At 38.5% G+C, this 23,252-nt stretch overlaps 2 pseudogenes; both read right to left on the reverse strand.

Annotated features, from left to right (window-relative positions):
* Positions 1-7,416: 7,416 nt before the first annotated feature.
* LOC138142020 (C-reactive protein-like) lies at positions 7,417-8,829 on the reverse strand (annotated as a pseudogene).
* A 3,367-nt stretch (positions 8,830-12,196) lies between these two features.
* Positions 12,197-13,206, reverse strand: LOC138142021 (C-reactive protein pseudogene; annotated as a pseudogene).
* Positions 13,207-23,252: the final 10,046 nt, after the last annotated feature.

A 23,252-nucleotide genomic window follows, 5' to 3' on the forward strand; every position in this document is an offset into this window, starting at 1 on the left:
CCTAACTTGCCTCCAAGTGACTTTCTATTGATTAGAGTTGTAACATTGAGCAGTGTTCCTCTAGAGTAGGTAGCTATGGAATGAATGGTCTATGGTAAATCAGGGCTTAGGGATTTTTTGTTTGTTTGTTTTTTACTGATAGGTTAGTGATGATTATACTGAGATCAGCAAAGCTGTTGCTGGAAGTTAATAGCCAAGGTAGCTTAAACAGCTACTTCTATGGATCTTTTTTTTTTTTTACCAATAAAAAAGCAAAGAATGAGCCTTCCTAGTTGGAGCTTCCCTGACCCCCGCCCTGAACATTTAGAGAAAGGAAAGAGAAGAATTGATGAGTTTTCAGTTTTAAAACTTCTAGGCTGTGGCTCAGTCATATCTGACTCTTCATGAGCAAAAATACTAGAGTGGTTTGTCATTTTCTTCTCCAACTCATTTTACAAATGAGGAACTGAGGCAAAAAGGCTTACGTGACTTGCCCAGGGTCACACATAACTAGTAAAAGTCCAAGGCCAGATTTGAACTCAGGAAGATGAGTCTTCCTAATTTCAAACTCAGTGCTCTATCCTCTGCACCACCTAACTACAGCTACTGATAGGCTTTGTTCACAAGATCAAGTAAGATGGAGAGTAGAGGAGCTATAAGATAATATTAAAATGTCCTCCTTTATTCTCTTCCTTTTTAGCTCTCTTGATCACTCATTATAATGGGCCTGAGTGTGGAGGGGATTTCAGATTGTGTTAGCTAATCTTGGAAGTCCCTTCCAACACTAAGTTTCTCGGAGAGCTTTTAGTGTTTTAGGGTTTTGAACTCACAGGATAAAAGGTAAGACATAATAAAAAAAATGTTATAGTATTATAGGAAAAATATAAGATGAGTAGAACACTTGATTTCTTCCTTCCCTCACACAGGAATTGAAAGACTGATGGATTTTGAGTCAATGACCCTGGTTTATATTTGTCTCTACCAATTATTACCCAGCTGACGTTTAGCAAATCCTTTAACTTACCCAGACCTTAATTCTTCTCCTTGGTAAAATGAGAGGATTTGACAAGATGGCCCCTGGTGTCCCATATTTATCTATTTTCCAAATGATCCTATGACTGGATTCTGCCAAAAATAATCTGTATGATCTTAAGCCAATGACTTCCCTACACTAAGCCTTAGCCTTTGTCTATAAAATGGGAGATTTGAACCTTAAATATCCCCACCCCCAGCTCCAATAATTTTATGATACACACACACACACACACACACACAAAATGAGATTTAATTTCTTAGGCAAGAAGGAGTGAATTGAAAAATCTGAAATACAAAGAGTAGTAAGGGCTTGTGCCCATGGTGGAAGCTTAATGACCATATAGCCCTTTTTCTTTTCTTTTTTTTTAAAGGAAAAAGATCAGGTATTTTGCTTCCATCCGGATATAAATTCAGTTCTTTCTGGTTCTTTCTTTGGATGCAAATATTTCTCTCCATCAAGAGTCTTTTGGGATTGATTTATATCACTGCATTGCTGAGAAGAGTCCAGTCTATCAAAGTTGGTCATTGCACATACATTGTGTCTGTAATTGTGTACAAATTTCTCCTGGTTCTACTCTTCTCACTCAATATCAGTTCGTATAAGCCTCTCCAGGTAAATATGAAGTCCATCTACTCCTCGTTTCTTATACCACAATAGTATTCCATAATGTGCATATACCACAACTTGTTCAGCCATTCCCCAATTGATGGGCACCCCCTTAATTTCCAAATCTTTGCTACCACAAAAAGAGCTGCTATAAACATTTTTGTATATATGGGTCTTCCTCCCACTTCTATGATCTCTTTGGGATACAACCCTAGGAGTGGTGTTCCTGGGTCAAAGGATATGAAATTACTTATAGCCCTTGGGGCATAATTCCAGATTGCTCTCCAGAAAGGCTGGATCAGTTCACAACTCCACCAGCAATGTATTGTTGTTCCATTTTGCCCAAATCCTCTCCAGCATTTGTCATTTTCCTATTTTGTCATCTTAGCCAATCTGACTGATGAGATGTGGTACCTCAGAGTTGTTTTGATTTCCATTTCTCTAATCAATAGTGATTTAGAGCATTCTTCATGTGCTTATAGATATCTTTAATTTCTTTCTCTGAAAATTGCCTGTTCATATCCTTTGACCATTTATCAATTGGGTAATGACTTGTATTCTTATAAATTTGACTCAATTCTCTGTATATTTTAGAAATGAGTCCTTTGTCAGAGATATAGGTTGTAAAGATTCTTTCCAAATTTCCCATCTCCCTCTTAATCTTGGTTATATTGGCTTTGTTTGTACAGAAGCTTTTCAATTTCATGTAGTCAAAATTATCCATTTTACATTTTATAATGTTCTCTAATTCTTGTTTAGTCATAAAGTCTTTCCCTCTCCACAATCTGACAGGTAAACTATTCCTTGTTTTCTGAGATTTCTTACAGTATCAACCTTTATACCTAGATCATGCACCCATTTAGACTTGATTTTGGTATGTGGTGTTAGATAATGATCTATGCCCAGTTTCTGCCATACTATATTCCAGTTTTCCCAGCAGTTTTTGTCAAATAGTGAGTTCTTATCCCAAAAACTAGGGTCTTGGGGTTTATCAAACAATAGATTACTATAGTCGTTGACTTCTGAATCTCACGTGCCTAATCTATTCCATTGATCCACTCCTCTATTCCTCAGCCAGTACCAAGTAGCTTTGATAACTGCTGCTTTATAATATAGATTGAAATCTGGTATAGCTAGTCTCCCTTCCCTAGCATTTCTTTTCATTAATTCCCTTGATATTCTGGAACGTTTATTCTTCCAAATGAATTTTGTTACTATTTTTCTAGCTCTATAAAGTAGTTTTTGGTAAATTAATTGATGTGGCACTAAATATATAATTTAATTTAGGTAAAATTGTCATTTTTATTATATTAGCTCAACCCAGCCATGAGAAATTGATATTTTCCCAATGAGTTAGATCTGATTTTATTTGTGTGAAAAGTGTTTTATAGTTGTGATCATATAGGTCCTGGGTTTGTTTTGGCAGGTAGATTCCCAAATATTTTATAATGTCTACAGCAACTTTAAATGGGATTTCTCTTTCTATCTCTTGCTCTTGAATTTCAATGGAAATATATAGGAATGCTGAGGATTTGTGTGGGTTTATTTTATATCCTGCAACTTTGCCAAATTTATTTATTGTCTCAAGTAGTTTTTTACTTGATTCTCTAGGATTCTCTAAGTATATCATCATATGATCTGCAAAGAGTGATAGCTTGGTCTCTTCTTTGCCTAATTTGATTCCTTTGATTTCTTTTTCTTCTCTAATTGCTACTGCTAACATTTCTAGTACCAGATGAATAAGAGGGGTGATAGTGCACACCCTTGTTTCACCCCTGATCTTATGGGAAATGCTTCTAGCTTCTCCCCATTACATATAATACTTGCTGATGGCTTTAAATAGATGCTACCTAATATTTTAAGGAAGGCTCCATTTGTTCCTATACTTTCTAATGCTTTTAATAGGAATGGATGTTGTATTTTGTCAAAAGCCCTTTCCATATCTATTGAGATAATCATGTGGTTTCTGCTAGTTTTATTGTTGATATGATCAATTATACTGATGGTTTTCCTAATATTAAACCATCCTTGCATTCCTGGAATAAGTCCTACCTGATCAAAGTGTATTATTGTTGAGATAAGTTGCTGTAGTCTTTTTGCTAGTATTTTATTTAGAATTTTTGCATCTATATTCATGAGGGAGATTGGTCTATAATTTTCTTTCTGTTTTATCTCTTCCTAATTTGGGTATCAGTACCATATTTGTGTCATAAAAAGAATTTGGTAGGACTCCTTCACTACTTTTCCTAAATAGTTTGTAGAGTATTGGAATCAATTATTATTTAAATGTTTGATAGAATTCACTAGTAAATCCATCTGTCCCTGGAGATTTTTTCCTAGGGAATTGACTGATGGCTTGTTCAATTTCTTTTTCTGAGATGGGATTATTTAAGTAATTTACTTCCTCTTCAATTAATCTGGGCAACTTGTATTTTTGTAAATATTCATCCATTTCCCTAACATTGCCAAATTTATGTGCATACAATTGGGAAAAATAATTCTTAATTATTGTTTTGATTTCCTCTTCATTGGAGGTAGATTCACCCTTTTCATTTTTGATACTCATAATTTGGTTTTCTTCTTTTTTTTATCATATTGACTAAGGGTCTATCAATTTTGTTGGTTTTTTTTTTTTCATAAAACCAGCTCTTAGTTTTATTTATTAATTCAATAGTTTTATTAATTTCAATTTTATTAATCTCTCCTTTGGTTTTCAATATTTCTAATTTAGTTGGGGATTTTGAATTTGTTCTTTTTCTAGGTTTTTCAATTGCATGCCCAATTCGTTGACCTCCCTTTTCTCTAATCTAATCATGCATGCACTCAGGGGTATAAAATTTCCCCTAAGAACTGCCTGTAATGCATCCCACAAATTTTGGTATGTTGTCTCATTATTATCATTCTCTTGAATGAAATTACTGATTGTTTCTATAATTTCTTGTTTGACCCATTCATTCTTTAAGATTAAATTGTTTAATTTCCAATTAGTTTTTGGTCTGTCTTTCCATGGCCCTTTATTGCATATAATTTTTATTGCATCATGATCTGAGAAGGATGCATTTAATATTTCTCACCTTACTGCATAGAATTGTGAGGTTTTTATGCCCTAGAACATGGTCTATTTTTGAGTATGTGCTATGAACTACTGAGAAGAAAGTATATTACTTTTTATCCCCATTCATTTTTCTCCAGAGATATATCATACCTATCCTCTCTAAAATTCTGTTCACCTCCTTAACTTCTTTCTTGTTTATTTTGAGGTTGGATTTATCAGGCTCAGAGAGGGGGAGATTAAGGTCTCCCACTAGTATAGTTTTGCTATCTATTTCTTCCTCTAATTCCTTTACCTTCTCCTCTAGGAATTTGGATGCTATACCACTTGGTGCATATATGTTAAGTAATGATATTGCTTCATTCTCGATGGTGCCTTTTAACAGGATATAGTTTCCTTCCTTATCTCTTTTAATTAGGTCAATTTTTGCTTTTGCTTTATCTGAGATAAAGATTGCTACCCCTGCTTTTTTTTACTTTAGCTGAGGCACGATATATTTTACTCCAGCCTTTCACCTTTACCCTGTGCGTATCTCTCTGTTTCAGATGTGTTTCTTGTAAACAGCATATTGTAGGATTATGATTTCTAATCCATTCTGCTATCCATCTCTGTTTTATGGGAGAGCTCATTCGATTCACATTTGCAGTTATGATTGTTATCTGTTTCTTTCCTTCCATCCTATTCCCTCCCCTGTTAATGCTCATATTTTTTCCCCCTTCTCCCTCCCCCCTTAATAGTTTTCCTTTTGACCACCGCCTCCCTCAGTATTCCCTTATCAGCCCCCCTCCTTTTTCTAACCCTTTCCCCTTACTTCTTCCCTCCCTACTAACCACCACCCCCCCTTTGGTAGACCTTCCCTCCTCCTACTGCCTGTAGGATATTTTTATATTTAATGAACTATGTTATTTCTTCTTTGCACCAAGAGTGACAGGAACAAATCTCATGAGAAGCTCCTCTCCCTCCCCTCTTTCCCTCTAAAATGATACTTTTGGCGTTTCTTCTCCATAGAGTCCTGTGCTTAACTGGTTGTTCTTCCCTCCTTGCACCAGAACCAATGAGGAAAAATCTCATATGATTCTCATCTCCCTCCCTTCTTTTCCTCTGCTATACTGTTTTTATTCTTCTTTGTGTGGCATAATTTACCCTTTTCCATTTTATTCATTCCTCTTCTTCCATTGCAGTCCCTTTGTAGCCCTTAATAAGATTTTTTTTAATCATCATTTTGTGTGTTTTATACTCATACCCTCTACTTGTCTATAACCAGTTTGCTCTTATTGCAGTGTGTGTGTGTGTGTGTGTGTGTTTTCCTTGTTTACCTTTCTACATCACTGTTGCATCTCATAATTGGAGGTTGAATTTTCCATTGAGTTCTGGCTTTTTTTATCAGGAAGGTCTGGAACTCTGTTATATCATTGAATGACCATCTCTTTGCCTGGAAGAATATGCTCAGTCTTGCTGGGTATGTGGTCCTTGGTTGTAACCCGAGCTCTTTTGCCTTCTGGAAAATTGTATTACACTGCCTCCGATCTTTCAGTGTAGAGGCTGCCAAATCCTGTGCGATCCTCACTGTGTACCCTCAATATCTGAATTGTTTCTTTCTGGGTGCTTGAAGTATTTTCTCTTTTATCTGGTAGTTCTGGAGTTTGGCCACAACATTTCGAGGACTTTTCAGTTTGGGATCTCTTTCAGCAGGTGTCCGGTGGATTCTCTCAATTTCTATTGTACCCTCAGGTTCCAGTACCTCAGGGCAGTTTTCCTTAAGGAGCTCTTGGAGAAGGCTGTCCAGGCTCATTTTTTCATCATGATTTTCTGGTAGGCCTATGATTCTCAGATTATCTCTCCTGGATCTGTTTTCCAGGTCAGTTATTTTTCCATTGAGATATTTTACCTCTTTTTCTAATTTTTTCATTCTTGTTGTTTTGTTTGACTAATTCTTGGTTCCTCATAGAGTTATTTGTTTCAATTTGTTTGATTCTAGTTTTTAGCAAATCATTTTCCTTGGTTAATTTTTGGAGCTTCTTTTCCATATCATACACTTTTCTTTTTAGAGAGATGTTTTCTTCATTATAATGCTTTTCTAATTCTGCAATTTTGGTTTTAAGAGAATTATTCATTTTGTCTTCTATCTCTCTCATTCGGTTTTCAAAGTTCCTTTTGATCTCATCTAGGAGAGCTTTCTGTGCTGGGGACCCATTCCCTGTTAATGTTTCAGCTGTGGGTGTGGAGTCCACATTGTCTCCCTCTGAGTTTGGTTCCTCCCTCTCAGGATAGTAGGACTCCACAGAGTCTTTGTAGTCTGCTTTCTACCCATTTTGAGGCAGGGCCCTAGCCACACCCTTCCTCTAAGGATCCCAAGCCTTTACTCTAGAGGGTTTTGCCCTGGGGCAATAGTTACTATGTTGTTTTTTTTTTTGGGGGGGGGGGGTTCGAGCAGGCAATGTTCACTCTGTCATTCTAGTCTTTGGAGGTCCGGATAGGGGCTTTTTTTTAAAATTTCTGGGCTATGAAGTGGTAGCCCCAGGAGTATTTGCTGTCTGGGACAGGGGCCCCTGCATTTGGTTCTTACCTTGCTCTTTCCAGTCCCAGCCCTTTGGTGATAGGCCTGGTAGGGGCCTTTGTGGTTGGTGGGACGACTTGCTCTCCTAGTTGATCAGGCCTCTTCTGGGCCTGCCTCTGCAGGCCGTGCCTTCCGGGCGCCGTATACCTATACCTCTCCATATAGCCCTTTTTCTGAGAGTTCAGCCTATTCTAGGACATGAGGACTAAAGGACCCACCAAAGTACACAGTTTTAATCTCTCCTGTTCACAGCACAAAGTCCCACATGAATATATCTACCATGTACCCCATGAGGGACTGAGTTTTATCAAACCTTCCCTGAAAAAGAATCCTGCTCTTGCCCAAGGATAATATTTAACTCAACCCCCAGAGAGTATCCTTGCTTTTGGGTCTTCCTCACCATGGGCTTCCCATCTACCCAGAGTTCAGCAATACCTGACTCTGACTCTCAGTTGGCACAGAAGTAGATTGGAGCAAAAGTGGTCTCAGGGACCTATCACCCACTCCAAAGGCATACATCTCAATCCCTCTCTTAAAGACAAGATCTCATTGTAATTTGACTCAGTGGCAAAGGAGAAAAGCCTACAACTTCTTATAAGGTCAGTGTAGACTTTTAGACACACAGTGAAGGCCTTCAGGGACTTCTATAGACATGGTCTCAGGATCACATAAGAATCTTGGGAACACAAAGAAAACCCACTCAGCTCTGGGGGAAAGACAGAAAAACAGAGAAGGAAAGTCAAGCTCTAGACAATTCAAAAATAGCTATCCTTACATAAATAAACAATATTAAATCCAACACATTTCCCACATCCCATACAGAGCATTCCTCTGACTTACCTTTGCAAAATCTCCTCCCCCATAACAAATCTCAGACACAGCTACAGAAAGCTCCTACCTGTCTGAGAAAGAGCATCTCTCAAGACTCATGATGACCAGAAAGTTTAGTGGCAGCTTCTTCATGTTCATTCTCTGTTTCTGCTCACTCAGGCCTGGGGGACGTAACCCTGACAGGGGACAACTGTACTAAAATCTCTAGGACTAGCTCTCTGACCTCTCCATATGTAAAGATTTGCTTCAAGATGATACCAGTCAGGATGTCACCAACAATATGTAAATGATTTTCCCAAACTGCCTGTTGGATTAAGGAATCAGGGTTATAGTAGCATTAAAGGATACAGGATTGTTTCTGATCCAGGAAGTTGATGTTAATCATTTATTAGAGGGATGGTTGGAGTTTCAAACTTTGGTAGAAATAGAAGAGTGAAGAATATAGATACTTTTAGAAAAGTTATGAGAATACGCCAGGACATAACTTTAAGTAATACATAAGAAATTCAGGCTCCTAAAGAACTCACTGAAGGTTATCCAAGCAGGAATTAAACATAGTCCCCTGGTATGCAGAGCACCTACTTCAGTCTCTAAGGTGCTGCAGTATCTAGGATACCAGAAGAGTAGTCTTATGATTTTGGTAAGCAGAAGCTGTGCACAATTGCCTTGTTGTAGGCACCAGTTTTATTCTCACCCTGAACTACCCCAGGCATCAGGTAAATGCATACCAAGCCGGAGCCTGTCAGCTAGCATCATAAGTTGGCCCATTATCCTGTGGTGGCAGAATCATAGTATAACAGAATGTCAGAGTTGGAATGACCTCAGGACTTATGGAATCCCACCCAATATTCATTAATGAATCCCTGCTACAATATGTCTCACAAGTAGTTATCCATCTTTTACAAAAATTCCTTTAGTAAAGGGAAAAGAAGTCTATTATGCTTTTGTGCAGCTCAATGTTAGGATTTTTCCCTAAAGCTATGCCTAAACTTGCTTCTTTGTAACTCCAAATTCCTTTATTCTCTAAGAAGAAACAGAGAGCCATCCTTCCTTTTTGTTTCAACTGTCTTCTCTCTTTTTTTTATTTTCTGATACGATTCAGTTTCTCTAGTGGCAAATTTACTCATTGGTCATTGGACAAGAATCTCACATGTAAAGGCTTAATAGTCGGGCTGATGTCTATAAACTATCTAACAACTGTGTAAAATCCTTAGCATACTCTACTCCATTTTACACCATTCTGACACCATTATATCAGAAGTTGAAGAGGATGACACAAAGGACTATTTTCATTTTTCTTTATTTTACAGGTTTCCATTGTCAAAGAATTCATCACCAAACAGCCTGCTATTAATGAACCTCTCATATTTAGGTATTCTGGTCCTCAAATGCATAAAGTCTATCACTGGGGGCTACACTCAAAGGCTTTGCAATTTGCCAGACCCAAGAATAGTTTGCATTTCACTGAAATAGACTTCAAGAATCTTCTGGAAATAAACTCAACAAATTTTAACTCTCTTACATGCCTCAGCTCTTTAAATACTTCAAGATGATTATTATGTCTCCTCAAAGTCTTCTCTTCTTTATTCAAGTGATCCTCACATTACATGAACTCTAGACCCTTCACCATTCTGGTTAACCTCATTTGTCAGCTTTCCAGCTGTCTGATTTCCTTACTAAAATTTGGTTCTTAGAACTGAACACAATACTCCATGTGTGGTCTTCTCAAGGATAGAGTACATTAGAACTATCACTTCCTTATTTCAGAAAGCTCAGCCACTATAATAGATCCCAAAATCATACTACTTTTATAGTTGCTATTTCATATTATTGACCTATAATGAGCTTGCCATCATCTATAATTATAATGCCTCTTGCATACAACCATGCCTCTCACCTTCTGTGCTTGTGAAATATTTTTTGTAACTCACATGGAAGACTTTATATTTAGTCCTATTAAATTGAGTTCTGTAGCTTTAGTTCAGCACTCTAGGCTCTCAAGATCTTCTTGGGTCCTGATTCTATCATCCAGTATACTATCTATCCCTCCCAATTTTATGTCATCTTCTAATTTAATGGACATACTATCTCTGTCCTGATCCAAGTCATTGAAAAAGTATCAAATAGCACAGGACCAAGTACAGTTTCCTTGGGCACTCCAATACAGACCTTCTGCCAAGTTGATAGTGATTGTTCTTGAGTTCAGTTATTAAACCCATCCTGAATACATTTAAATGTACCATATTCTAATCTATATCCCTCCATCTTCAGAACAAGAATAACATGAAATGATTTCTCAAATACTTTGCTAAAATATGGGTAAAATATGGGTAAATATCTATAGCAGACCTGCACAAGTTGTTAATAGGTAGGAGCCAAAATTAAAAAAGACTAAACTTCTTCAGAACACAGATAGGTTTTTAGTTATTCACTTTCCAAATAAATGTATAATTAATTATTAAGCTATTTTGCAAATAAACAATATTTTAAAAGGGAAATTTCAATTAATATTAACTAATTATACTTATTACTTAAGATTTTTATTTATAATGAAATCACATTAATGTTAAAAAATTACTTTGCTAAGAGGTACAAGTTTTAATACATTTTTCAGATTTTCTTACTATTTACATTTAGTTAATGGAGCATATTACACCTCTTGTAAGCAATAAGTTTATCGTGTTCCAGAATCATGTTTGAAATTGTTATCTTTACAAATCTGAAAACTAATCTTAGTAGCTGCCTTGTTTTCTGAGTTTTCTTTCTTGAAAAGCCATTATTCCCACTGAGATTTTTCAACAATTTGGATGCTTTTATTTGTTTTTCATTGGCATCAATTTGCTTAAGTCAGGATGTTTTGATTTGAAGTGGCGACCAAGGGAAGATGATAAAGTGTGAAAAGTGCTGGATGGAGGAGTTAGGAGATTTGGGTTCTAGATATGCTCCTTCTAGAACCTTACCTAGAAATAGAAAGAGGGCTAGATGTGAAGTCCAAGTAACTAAGTTCAAATGTGCTTCTATCACTTAATACCTGGTTCACCTTGAGCAAACCATTTAACTTTTCTGGGCATCAATGTCTTCCTCTGTAAAATGAAGCTAGACTTGATACCATAAGATATGCCATCTTTGACTATTGTTCTATAATCTATTATTCTATAAACTTGGCAGAAACTACCTGTGTGACCTTGAGACAGTGACTTAGCCTCTGACAGCCTCAATTCTTCATCTATAAAATGGAAGAATTTGTAGGAGATGATCTTGAATCCAGTTCTAATATTTATGAACCTGAAGCCCAGTGGGTAAAGATTCCAAAAGTAACTCAAATGAGTTACTCTTAGATTATTTCTTGTGCTCTCTACCTTTGCTACAAGGGCAGAATAAGGAGCATAGACATAATACAGCATTAAGTGTTGCAGTTTCATGGTGGGTTGTAGCAGTACCATCTCAAAGAATTCAGAGTCAGACCACCTCTAATCCAAGTATGGGCACTTATTGAGGATGGATGCCCCTTAGAACCAGAAACTTAGTAAGACAACACAGGTAAATTTATAGTGTAATGATGCTGATTACACAATAGAAATTATGAATATTAAATAGGCAGGTGGGATTTGTTAAGGGATTAGGTAAAGGGGAGGGGTTCTTTCTATGGTTCGGTGGTCAAACATCCTTGTGCTGCTTTCTGATTGGTTAGCTATCCAGTGAAGATGGATAGTTAGGTATTGTGGCTCTGTCTTGGTGTAAATGGATGATGTGATTATGATTGAGTACAAGGTTTAACCTCTTCAAATATGTTAATTGGATCTGGGGGCAGTGACTAGCTAGAGGATTGAGTCTTGGGGCAAAGGCTAGCTAGGGGCAGTGGCTAGATAGAGGCAGTGGTTTTATTGAGTCCAGGGGCCTGTGATATACTTAAAGCTAGATTGTGTGGTCAAATAAGGGCATGCCTGCTGTTCAGTGGAGTCAAAAAAGAAGTTAGAATATTGGATCTGGGGCAGCTTTACTAAGATTCCATCATAAGGAAGTAGTCATGCAAGTAGGAAAATAATAACAGAGTCTAAGATGTAGAAATGAAATTTAATTTCTTAGGTTAGAAGTAGTCATCAGAAAAGCCCAGAAGCTCAGAGGGTAGCAGGGCTCAGGCCCACAACTGAGGCTTAATGACCACATACCCCTTTTTCTCAAAGTTCAGCCCCTCCAGTCTAGGATGTTAGGACTAAACATCCCACCAAGGTACACAGTATTAATTTCTCCTGGTAACAACACAAAGCCCCACATGAATACATCTCCAGTGTCTCCCACAAGGGACTCTTTTGAAATCCTCCCCCAAAAGAATCCTGTTCTTGCCCAAGGATAATTTTTTACTTAATCCCCAGAGAGTATCCTTGTTTTAGGGCCTTCCTCACCATGGGCTTCCCATCTACCCAGAGTTCAACAATACCTGACTCTGACTCCCAGGTGGCACAGAAGTGCATTGGAGCAGGAGCAGTCTCAGAGACCTGGAACAACCCCTCTTTATTCCCCATTGAAAAGATATACATCCCAATCCCTTTCTTACACAGGAGAATTTCATTATAAATTGACTCAGTGGCATAGGAGAAAAGGCTACAGCTTCTTGTCAGGTCAGTGTAGACTTTCAGGCACACAGTGAAGGCCTTCAGGGACTTCTCCAGCAGTGGTGTTCAGGGTCACATAGGAATCTTCAGATTCTAGTGGGAATACAAAGGTTTTCCCATTCAGGTCTGTGGATAAGACAGAAGGGTAGAAAAGGAAAGTCAAGCTCCAGACAAATCTTAAATAGGTTCCCTTACTTACATATTAAGTCAGCAATAGAATGTCCAACATCTTCCCCAAAACCCATATAGAGAATGAGGAGAGTGGGGCTTGCAGAGCCGACGTGGCAGAGGAAAGCCAAGAAGTTGCCTGAGTTCTCCCAAGTTTCCCTCAAAAATGTTAAATCAAGCCTCTATAAGAATTCTACAGTGACAGAATTCACAAAAAGAGTTAAACAATTTTCCAGCCTAAGATAACTTAGAAGGACTTCAAGAAATGTCTGTGTCACTTGAGTAAAAGGGTAGTACAGCCCAGCACAGGTAAAACCAGGGGGAGGCTCTTAGCCACAGCAAAGATCAGCATCCAAAGCTCCATGGTCCTGGCTCAGCAGAACAATGGCATAACAGGCCAGCTGTAAGGGCTCCAATCCCAGCACAGCAGGCAAACTGCCAGCCCCAGAACACAAGGCACAAGAGGCACAACTAATCGAGGAGACCCTAGTTCAGTGGGCAAGCCACCAGATCCAGAGGCCCCAGTGCAGGAAACCAGTGACCAGACCCCTGGCCCTCATTGCAAGAAACTTAGGTCTTGAGCCAAAAAGTTCTCTTGGAAGAGCTCAAAAAGGATTTTAAAAATCAAATAAGAGAGATAGAAGAAAAATGAGGAAAAGAAATGAGAAAAAGCCCAACATCTTGCAAAAAGGAAGTACAAAAATTGACTGAAGAAGACAACTCCTTAAAAAATAGAATTAGCCAAATTAGGGGGGAAATTCCAGAAGAAACTAACTCTTTTTAAAGTACAATTGGAGGCAGAATCAAGATGGCGGAGTAGAAGCAGGACCTCCACACCAGGCTCCAGCTTCCACCTTCCCCAATTCATGTAAAAGGGGACTCTGAACAAACTTTGGAGCTACAAAACCCACAAAATGACACAGAGAAGCTAACCTCCCACTGGGGACAGCCCAGCAGGCCAGCAGGAATCGGCCAGCTCAGCGATCTGGGAGCCAAGCATTGCCCAGCCCCACACCAAGGTTTTATTTAGCCCCAGGGTGGGCCTGACCAGCTGCCAGCAGGAGGAGCTCCAGAACACCAGAAACTGTGACCGTCTCCAGAATGATCAACATGTAGATGCTAAGGACAAAGTGAGAGGTCAGTGCACTGTGGACTTTGGGACCCAGTAGTTGGGAGTGTGTAGGCTTTTGCCCCCAGGGCAAGAAGCCGCTGAGGAACTGCAGCTGTGCAGCCACCCCCACATGGCAGCTTCAGCCCCTGGTCTGCAGAGTGTAGGGGAACCAAGCAACCAGTTTGAGGGGTAATCACTCTTGCTTTAACCTTCTTGGATCTGGATTGCAGTCTAGGGTGGAGGTCTTGGGGTGTGTGTCCAGCTGGTCAGAGCGTGTGGAGGCTTCAGAGAGGGCACCCAACTAATACCTCTGGCAGCTGAGCAAACCCCAGAATTTGGTATGAAGATTTCCCTACTGTGGCAAAAAGCCCAAAAGTCAAGTAATTGAGTGGCAACATGACCAGACAAAGGAAACAGAAGAACCCAACATTAGATTCCTATTTTGGGGACAAAAAGAATCAAAGCATGGAACAGGAGGAAGACAGTGAAGTCAGAACTCCTGTACCAAAAGCTTCAAAGGAAAATACAAGCTGGTTACAGGCCATAGGGGACCTTAAGAAGCAGATAAGAGAAGTAGAGGAAAAATTGGGGAGAGAAATGAGAACGATGCAAGAAAATTACAAAATGACAGTCAACAGCCTGACTGAGGAAAATAACACCTTAAAAAACAGACTAACTCAAATGGCAAAAGAGGCTCAAAAAGGCAATGAGGAGAAGAATGCCTTAAAAAGCCAAATTTACCAGATAGAAAAAGAATCTCAAATGCTCACTGAGGAGAATCATTCCTTCAGAATTAGATTGGAGCAAATAGAAACTAATGACTTTATGAGAAATCAAGATGCTGTTAAACAGAGCCAAAAAAATGAAAGAACAGAAAGCAATGTGAAAAAATATCTCACGGGAAAAACCACTGACCTGGAAAATAGATCCAGGAGAGATGATTTAAAAATTATTGGACTACCTGAAAGCCATGATCAAAGGGAGAACCTAGAAATCATCCTCCAAGAAATCCTCAAGGAAAACTATCCTGATGTTTTAGAGCCAGAGGGCAAAATAGAGGTTGAAAGAATACACTGATCACCTCCTGAAAAAGATCCCAAAGAGAAAACTCCTAGGAGTATTATATCCAGGTTCCAGAATTCCGAGATCAAGGAGAGAATATTACAAGCAGCCAGGAAAAAACAATTTGAATATTGTGGAAACACAATCAGGATAACCCAGGATCTGGCAGCTTCTACTCTGAGGGATCAAAGGGCTTGGAATATGATATTCCAGAGATCAAATGAGCTGGGATTAAAACCAAGAGTCACCTACCCAGCAAAACTGAGTATCATGTTTCAGGGGGAAATATGGTCCTTCAGTGGAACAGAGGACTTTCAAGCATTCTTGCTGAAAAAACCAGAGTTGAATAGAAAATTTGACATACAGATACAAGAAGGAAGAAAAGAATGAGAAGGTAAACAGGGAAAAGAAATCATAAGGAACTTATCAAAGTTGAACTATTAACATTCCTACATGGAAAAACAATAATTGTAACTGATGAAACTTTTCTTAGTATGAAAATAGTTGAAGGGAACAGAAAAATATATATATATATATGTCTATATATGAGGGCATATGGGCATATGAATACATATGAGAATGTGTGTATGTATTTTTACAGGTATACATAGATAGAGGGCGCAGGACCAATTTAATAGAAAGGGATGATACTTAAAAGGTGAAATTAAGAGGTGAGAGAGGAATATAATGAGAGGAGATGGGGAGAGACACAATGGGGTAAACTATCTCATATAGAAGAGGCAAGGGGAAATGGTTACAATGGAAGGGAAGAATAGGAAGGCAAAAAGGGAATGGGTCAACCTTATTATCATTGAATTTGGCTTGAGGAGGGAATGAAATACACAATAAATAGGGTATCTCATCCTACAGGAGAGTAGGGGGGAAGGGGTGAGAGGGGGGGATGATGGAAGGGAGGACAGACTGGGGGGGAAGGAAGTTGGAAGCACCTACTTTTGAAAAGTTATGGGATCAAAGTAGAGAATAGAACAAGTGGGAGGTGGGATAGGAGGGAGGGAAATATAGTCAGTCTTTTACAATATATCTACTATATTAATGTTTTTAATTAGCTACACAATATATCTACTGTTAATATTTTTAATTAGCTACACATGAACTGCTTATCTTCCCAGTAACGGTGGGTGACAAGGAAGGAAGGGAATGAATATGGAATTGAAAGTTTTAAAATCAAATGTTTAAAAAAATGTATATGTGTATGTGTGTATACTATTATTAATATTGTTTTACATGTAATTGGGAAATAAGATATACAGGCACTGGGGCATAGAGATACACCATGCCCTACTGGAAAAGTTGAAAGGGGTATGGGAGAAAATATGGGACAGAGCAGATTGGAGGAAGGGATATCCTGTGGGACTGCTATTTTGGGGCGGTGGGTAGGGGGAAAATGGGGAGAAAATTTGTACCTCAAAATCTGGTGGAAATGAATGATGTAAATCAGAAGTTAATAAAGCATTTGAAAAATGAAAAAATAAATAAATTAAAAAGAAAAGAAAGTAGAATTGGAGTTCCAGTGGGGCAGAGCCAAGATGGCAGCATTAAAACAGGAACTCCACTGGGCTCTGGCTCCAACCACCTCCAATATCTGTAAAATATGACTCTAAACAAATTTTAGAGCTACAGAACCCACAAAGTGACAGAGGGAAACAATTCTCCTGCTGAAGGCAACCTGGCAGGCTAACAGGAAGGGTTTATCACACTGGGCTGGGAGCCAAGCATAGTCCCATGTGAGCTGCAAAGTTCCAGCCCTGGGGCAGCCCTGACCAGTGGCAAAGAACTGCCAGAGCAGACTTCAGGAGAGTGAATCACCAGCAGCTGTGGTTGTTTCCAGACTTCTCAACCCATAAACACCAAAGAAAAAGTAAAAGGTCAGTGAAGAACTCTGTTGGAACCAGGTGATGGAAGAGCATGATCCAGCCCCTGCCCCTGGGGCAAGAAGTGGTAGAGGTGCAGTGGCTGCAGCTGCTGCCCTGTGGTTGCCTCCAAAACTCCTGGCCTGCAGATTGTAGGGGGACCAAGCAACCATTCAGAGGGTAATCTCTATTGCTTTGACCTGCTCAGATCTGGATCACAGTCTTGGGTGGTAATCCTGGGGTGTGTGGCAGTGTGCCAGAGCTTGAGGTGTCTCTAGAGAGGGTGCCCTCCTCAGACTTCTGACAACATTTGCAAAAACCCCAGCAATTTGGGACATAGCTTGATCCACTCTGGAAACAGAGTTTTACCATGGCAAAGAGTTCAAAATTCAAGTAATTGCCTGGCAAGATGAGCAAGCAGAGGAAGCACAATCAAACCATAGAATCCTTTTTTGGAGACAAAAATATCAAAATATGGAACCAGAAATCAATGAAGTCAAAACTCCTACATCAAAAGCTTCCAAGAAACATATAAATTGGTTACAGGCCATGGAGGAGCTCAAGAAGGATTTTGAAAATCAAGTAAGAGAAGTAAAGGAAAAATTGGGAAGAGAAATGAGAATGATGCAAGAAAATCAGGAAAAGCAAGTCAACAGCCTGCTAAAGGAGACCCCAAAAAATACTAAAGGAAATAACACCTTAAAAAATAGACTAACTCAAATGGCAAAAGGGCCCAAAAAGCCAATGAGGAGAATGCCTTAAAAAAATCAAATTGCACAGATGGAAAAGAAATTTCAAAAACTCACTTAAGAGAATAATTCCTTCAAAATTAGATTAGAGAAAATGGAAGCTCATGACTTTATGAGAAATCAAGATACTTTAAAACAGACCTAAACAAATTAAAAAATAAAAGGCAATGTGAAATATCTCACTGGAAAAACCACTGACCTGGAAAATAAATCCAGGAGAGATAATTTAAAAATTATTGGACTACCTGAAAGCCATGATCAAAAAAAGAGCCTAGAAATCATCCTTCAAGAAATTCTCAAAGAAGATTGACCTGATATTCAAGAAACAGAGAGCAAAATAGAAGTTGAGAGAATTCACCAATTGCCTCTTGAAAAAGATCCCAAGAAGAAAACTCCTAGAAATATCATAGCCAACTTCCAGAGCTCCCAAGTCAAGGAGAAAATATTACAAGCTGCCAGGAAGAAACAATTTGAGTACTGTGGAAACACAATCAGGATAACACAAGAGCTAGCAGTTTCTACACTAAGGGATCAAAGGGCTTAGAATATGATATTCCAGAGCTCAAAGGAGCTAGGATTAAAACCAAGAATCACCTACCCAGCAAAACTGAGTATAATGCTTCAGGGAAAATATGGTCATTCAATGAAATAGAGGACTTTCAAGTATTCTTGATGAAAAAACCAGCACTGAACAGGAAATCTGACTTTCAAATATAAGAAGCAAGAGAAGCATGAGAAGGTCACTTGGATTCATAGCTAAGTGCACTCATACTTCATCAGTGATAGCAGTCAAGATGAAAAAGGTATCAGCAGGGAAAATTTGGAAGTCGATTGAATTTAACAAATTTGTTGGGAAGTCAGAAGGCCCTTTTCCAATGGAGTCATCAACATATTTTATGGTCATAAAGCACTGACTCTAATGTGAAGCTCTTCAACAAAGCTCAGGAGAAATCCCATCTCCTTTGAAATTAGATACCAGTAAGAGCTCTGGCAAAGCTTAGGACTAGAGTAGGTTATTAATGTAGCTACTTAATGGGCTGGCCTAAGAAGAGTCACAGGCAAAAGAGAAGATTGGCAAAGTCTACACAAGGAGTTAAATTTTAGCTAAATGGAAACTATGAAGATGAAGTCAATGCGATGACACACCTATGAGTACAGTCCAGACGTTGCAGCATGAAAGGAGGAGGAACCTAGCTTCCTCAATCCACTGCAATTATTCAAGAACGGCATTAAAAGATAGCTTCTATTTCCTTAGATGGCAAACCTTAATTAAGGCAACATGACCAAAATGAAATCAGCTGGAAATATGTGAAAGTGAAGTTAAATAAAAGCGTCAGATATTCCCTTGTTAAAAAAAAAAAAAAGTAGAATTGGAGGGTCCAGAAAACCTGGAGGGGACTGAATCACTGGCAGCTGGGGTGGTTTCCAGACTTCTCAACCCACAACACCAAAGACAATTTAGAAGGTCAGTAGGAAAGGTCTGTTGGACCTGGGTGAGAGAGGAGTGTGGTCCAGCCCTGGTCCCAGGGCAATGGCAGCAGCAGCAGAAGATGCTTCCACAACTCATGGGCCACAAATGAGGTGAGGGGAGGGATTAAGCAGCTGATTAGAGGGGGGTTGCAGGGATCTCTTTGCTGGCACTGAGGCCGGATTCTCTTTCTTTGCCTGTGCTTAGATCTGGGTCACAGTCCTAGGTGGTAGTCCTGTGTATAGGAGGAGCACTGGCATGGTAAAGCTTGTGGCAGTGGTGGAAAAGGAATCCTCCTCACAGTTCCAAGGCAGAAAAGAGTGCTTGTGATCATTCACAGACAAGATCACAGGTCAAAGGAGGAGTAAATACCTCTCCTTTGATTATACCACCATGGAAGAACTAAAAATGTACAGGTCCCTAGAAGTATCTCTGAAAACAGCTGCATAAAACCCTTGCATCTTGGGACAGTACACCTTCTACCTGAGAAGCAGAGTCCTACCTTAACAAAGAGTTAAAAAGCCAAACAAATTGGCTGGGAAACAGCAAAAAATAACTATAGAATCTTACTTTGGTGACAAAGAAGATCAAAACATACAACCAGAAGATGAAAAAATCAAAGGTCCTACATCCAAAGCCTCAAAGAAAAATACCAATTGGTCTCAGGTCATAGAAGAGCTCAAAGAAAATTTTGAAAATCAAATAAGAGAAGTAGAAGAAAATTGGGAAGAGAAAAGAAAGTGATGCAAGAAAATTATGAAAAACAAGTCAACAGCTTGCTAAAGAAGACCCAAAAAATACTGAAAAAAATAATACTTTAAAAAATAGTCTAATCTAAATGACAAAAGAGGTCCAAAAAGCCAAAAAGGAGAATGCCTTAAAAAGCAGAATTGGCTAAATGGAAAAAGAAATCCAAAAGCTCACTGAAGAAAATAATTTCTTAAAAATTAGAATGGAGTAAATGGAAGCTAATGACTCTATGAGTAGTCAAGAAATTATTTTACATAAAACAAAAGAATGAAAAAATAAAAGACAATTATAATATCTCATTACAAAAAACAACTAACTGGGGTGGCCAGGTAGCACAGCGAGTAAGAGCACCGGCTCCAGTGTCGGAATGACCTGGGGATCGAATCCGGGCTCAGATACTTAGCACCACACCCAGAAATAACTGGCTGTGTAATCTTGAGCAAGTTACTTAACCCCAATTGCTTTTAAAAAAAAAAAAAAGAAAGAAAGAAAAAACAACTAACCTAGAAAATATATCCAGGAAAGATAAATTTAAAAATCACTGGACTACCTGAAAGCTATGATCAAATAAAGAGATTAGACATCATCTTTCAATAAATTATCAAGTAAAATGGCCCTGATATTCTAGAACCAGAGGGCAAAATAGAAATTGAAAGCATATACCATTCACCTTATGAAAGAGATCCCCCCCCAAAAAAAACTCCTAGGATTATTGTAGCCAAATTCCAGAGTTCCCAGGTCAAGGAGAAAATAATGCAAGCAGCCAGAAAGAAGTAATTCTAGTACTGTGGAAACACAATCAGGATAACACAAGATTTAGCCACGTCTACATTAAGATATCAGAGGGTTTGGAATATATTCTAGAGGGCAAAGGAGCCAGGATTAAAACCAAGAATCTCCTACCCAGAAAAATTAAGTGTAATCTTTTTGTGGGGGGGGGGGGGCGAGGATGGATATTCAATGAAATAGAGGTCTTTCACACATTCTTGACGAAAAGACCAGAGCTGAATAGAAAATTTGACTTTTCAAATTACAAGACTGAAGAGAAGCATGAAAAGGTAAACAGGGAAGAGAAATCATAAGGGACTTACTAAAGTTTAATTGTTTACATTCCTACATGGAAAGATGAAATTTGTAACTCAAGAAACCTTTCTCAGTATTAGGGTAGTTGGAGGGAATATATATATATAAACAAAGGGCACCAGGTGAGTTGAATATGAAGGGATGATATCTAAAAAAGAAAATTAAGGGGTAATAGAGGAATGTATTGGGAGAAGGAGAAAGGGAGAGGTAGAATGGAGAAAATTATCTCACATAAAAGAGGCAAGGAAAAGATTTTATAGTGGAGGGGAAGAGGAGGGAAGTGAGAGAAAATGAGTGAACATTGCTTTCATCAGATTTGACTTAAGGAGGGAATAACATACTCATTCAGTTGGATATGTAAATCTATCTTACCCTACAGGGAAGTAGGGGGGAAGGGGATAAGAAGGGGGAGGATGACAGAAAGGAGGGCAGATTGGGGGAGAGGATAATCAGAAGCAAACATTTTTGAAGGGGGACAGGGTCAAAGGAGAGAATAGAATAAATGGGGTGGGATAGGATGGAGGGAAATATAGCTAGTCTTTCACAATATGACTATTATGGAAGAGTTTTGCATAACTACACATGTATAACCCATAATCAAATTGCTTGCCTTCTCAATGAGGGTGGGTGGGGAGGGAATTTGGAATTCAAAGTTTTAAAAATGAATGTTAAAAATTGTTATATGCAACTGGGAAATAAAATATATAGACAATGGGGTATAGGAATCTATCTTGCCCTACAGGAAAATAAAAAGAAAGGGGATAAGGGGGGCAGGAAACAGGTGTGAGATAGAAGGGAGGGAAGATTGGGGGAAAGGATAATCAGAATGCATGCCATCTTGGGGTGGGGGAGGGGAGAGATCGGGGGAAAAAATTTGGAACTCAAAATCTTGTGGAAGTGAATGTTAAAAATTAAAAATTAACTAATTAATAAAAAGATTTTTTTTCAAAAAAGTAGAATTGTCAAATGGAAATGGAGGTACAAAAGCAAACTGAAAAAAATAATTCCTTAAAAACTAGAATTGGGCAAGTGGAAGCTGATGACTCTATGAGACATCAAAAATCAGTGAAACAAAATCAAAAGAATGAAAAAATAGAAGAAAATGTAAAATACCTCATTGGAAAAATGACTGACGTGTAAAATAGATCCAGGAGAGAACATATAAGAATTATTGGACTACCTGAAAGCCATAAACAAAAAAAGAGCCTGGACAGCACCTTTCAAGAAATTATTAAGGAAAACTCCCCTCATATCCTAGAACCAGAGGGCAAAATAGTAATTGAAAGAATCCATGAATCACCTCCTGAAAGAGATCCCACAATGAAATCTCCAAGGAAGATGGTAGCCAAATTCCAGAACTATCAGATAAAGGAGAAAATACTTCAGGAAAACAGAAGGAGCCACAGTCAGGATTACATGAGAGCTTCTACATTAAAGGATTAGAGGGTTTGGAATATGATATTCTGGAAGGCAAAGGAGCTTGTATTACAGCCAAAAATCAACTACCCAGCAAAATTGAGCATAATATTTCCAGGGAAAAGATGGACATTCAGTAAAATAAGAGACTTTCAAACTTTCCTGATGAGAAGAACAGAACTGAACAGAAAATTTCATCTTCAAATACAAGACTCAAGAGAAGCATAAAAAGGTAAAAAGGAAAGAATCAATTGGGGAATGGCTGAACAAGTTGTGGTCTATGAATGTAATTAAATACTACTGTGCTAAAAGAAATGATAAACAGGTGAATTTCAGAAAAACCTGTAAAGATTTACATGAATTTATGCTGAGTGAAGGGAGCAGAACCAGGACAATATTGTACACAGTAACAGTAACACTGTGTGATGATCAACTACAATTGACTTAGTTCTCAGCACTACAATAATCCAAGGCAATTACAAAAGACTCATAACAGAAATGCTATCCACATCCAGAGAAAGAACTATGGAGTCTGAATACAAATCGAAGCATATTATTTTCACTTTGGAGGGCTTTTTTGGTTTTGAGGTTTTTGCAGCTTTTCCCTTTTGTTCTATTTCTTCTTTCATGACGTGACTAAAGTGGAAATGTTTCCATGATTGCACATATATAACCTATATCAGATTGTTTGCAGAGTGGAGAGATGGGAGCGAAGGGAGAAAGGGAGAAAAATTTGAAACTCAAAATCTTATAAAAATGAATGTTGAAAACTATCTTTACATGTAATTTGTGGGGGGGGGGGGAATGCTATTTACAAAACAACCAAAAAAAGAATGCCTCTGATTTATCTTTGCAAAGTCTCCTCCCATACATCACATCTCAGACACAGCTATAGATATC

The sequence above is a fragment of the Petaurus breviceps genome, unplaced genomic scaffold (genome assembly GCF_028583685.1).
Source record: "Petaurus breviceps papuanus isolate PSGF00001 unplaced genomic scaffold, PetGlider_PUasm1.0 90510, whole genome shotgun sequence".
Classification (NCBI taxonomy): domain Eukaryota; kingdom Metazoa; phylum Chordata; class Mammalia; order Diprotodontia; family Petauridae; genus Petaurus; species Petaurus breviceps.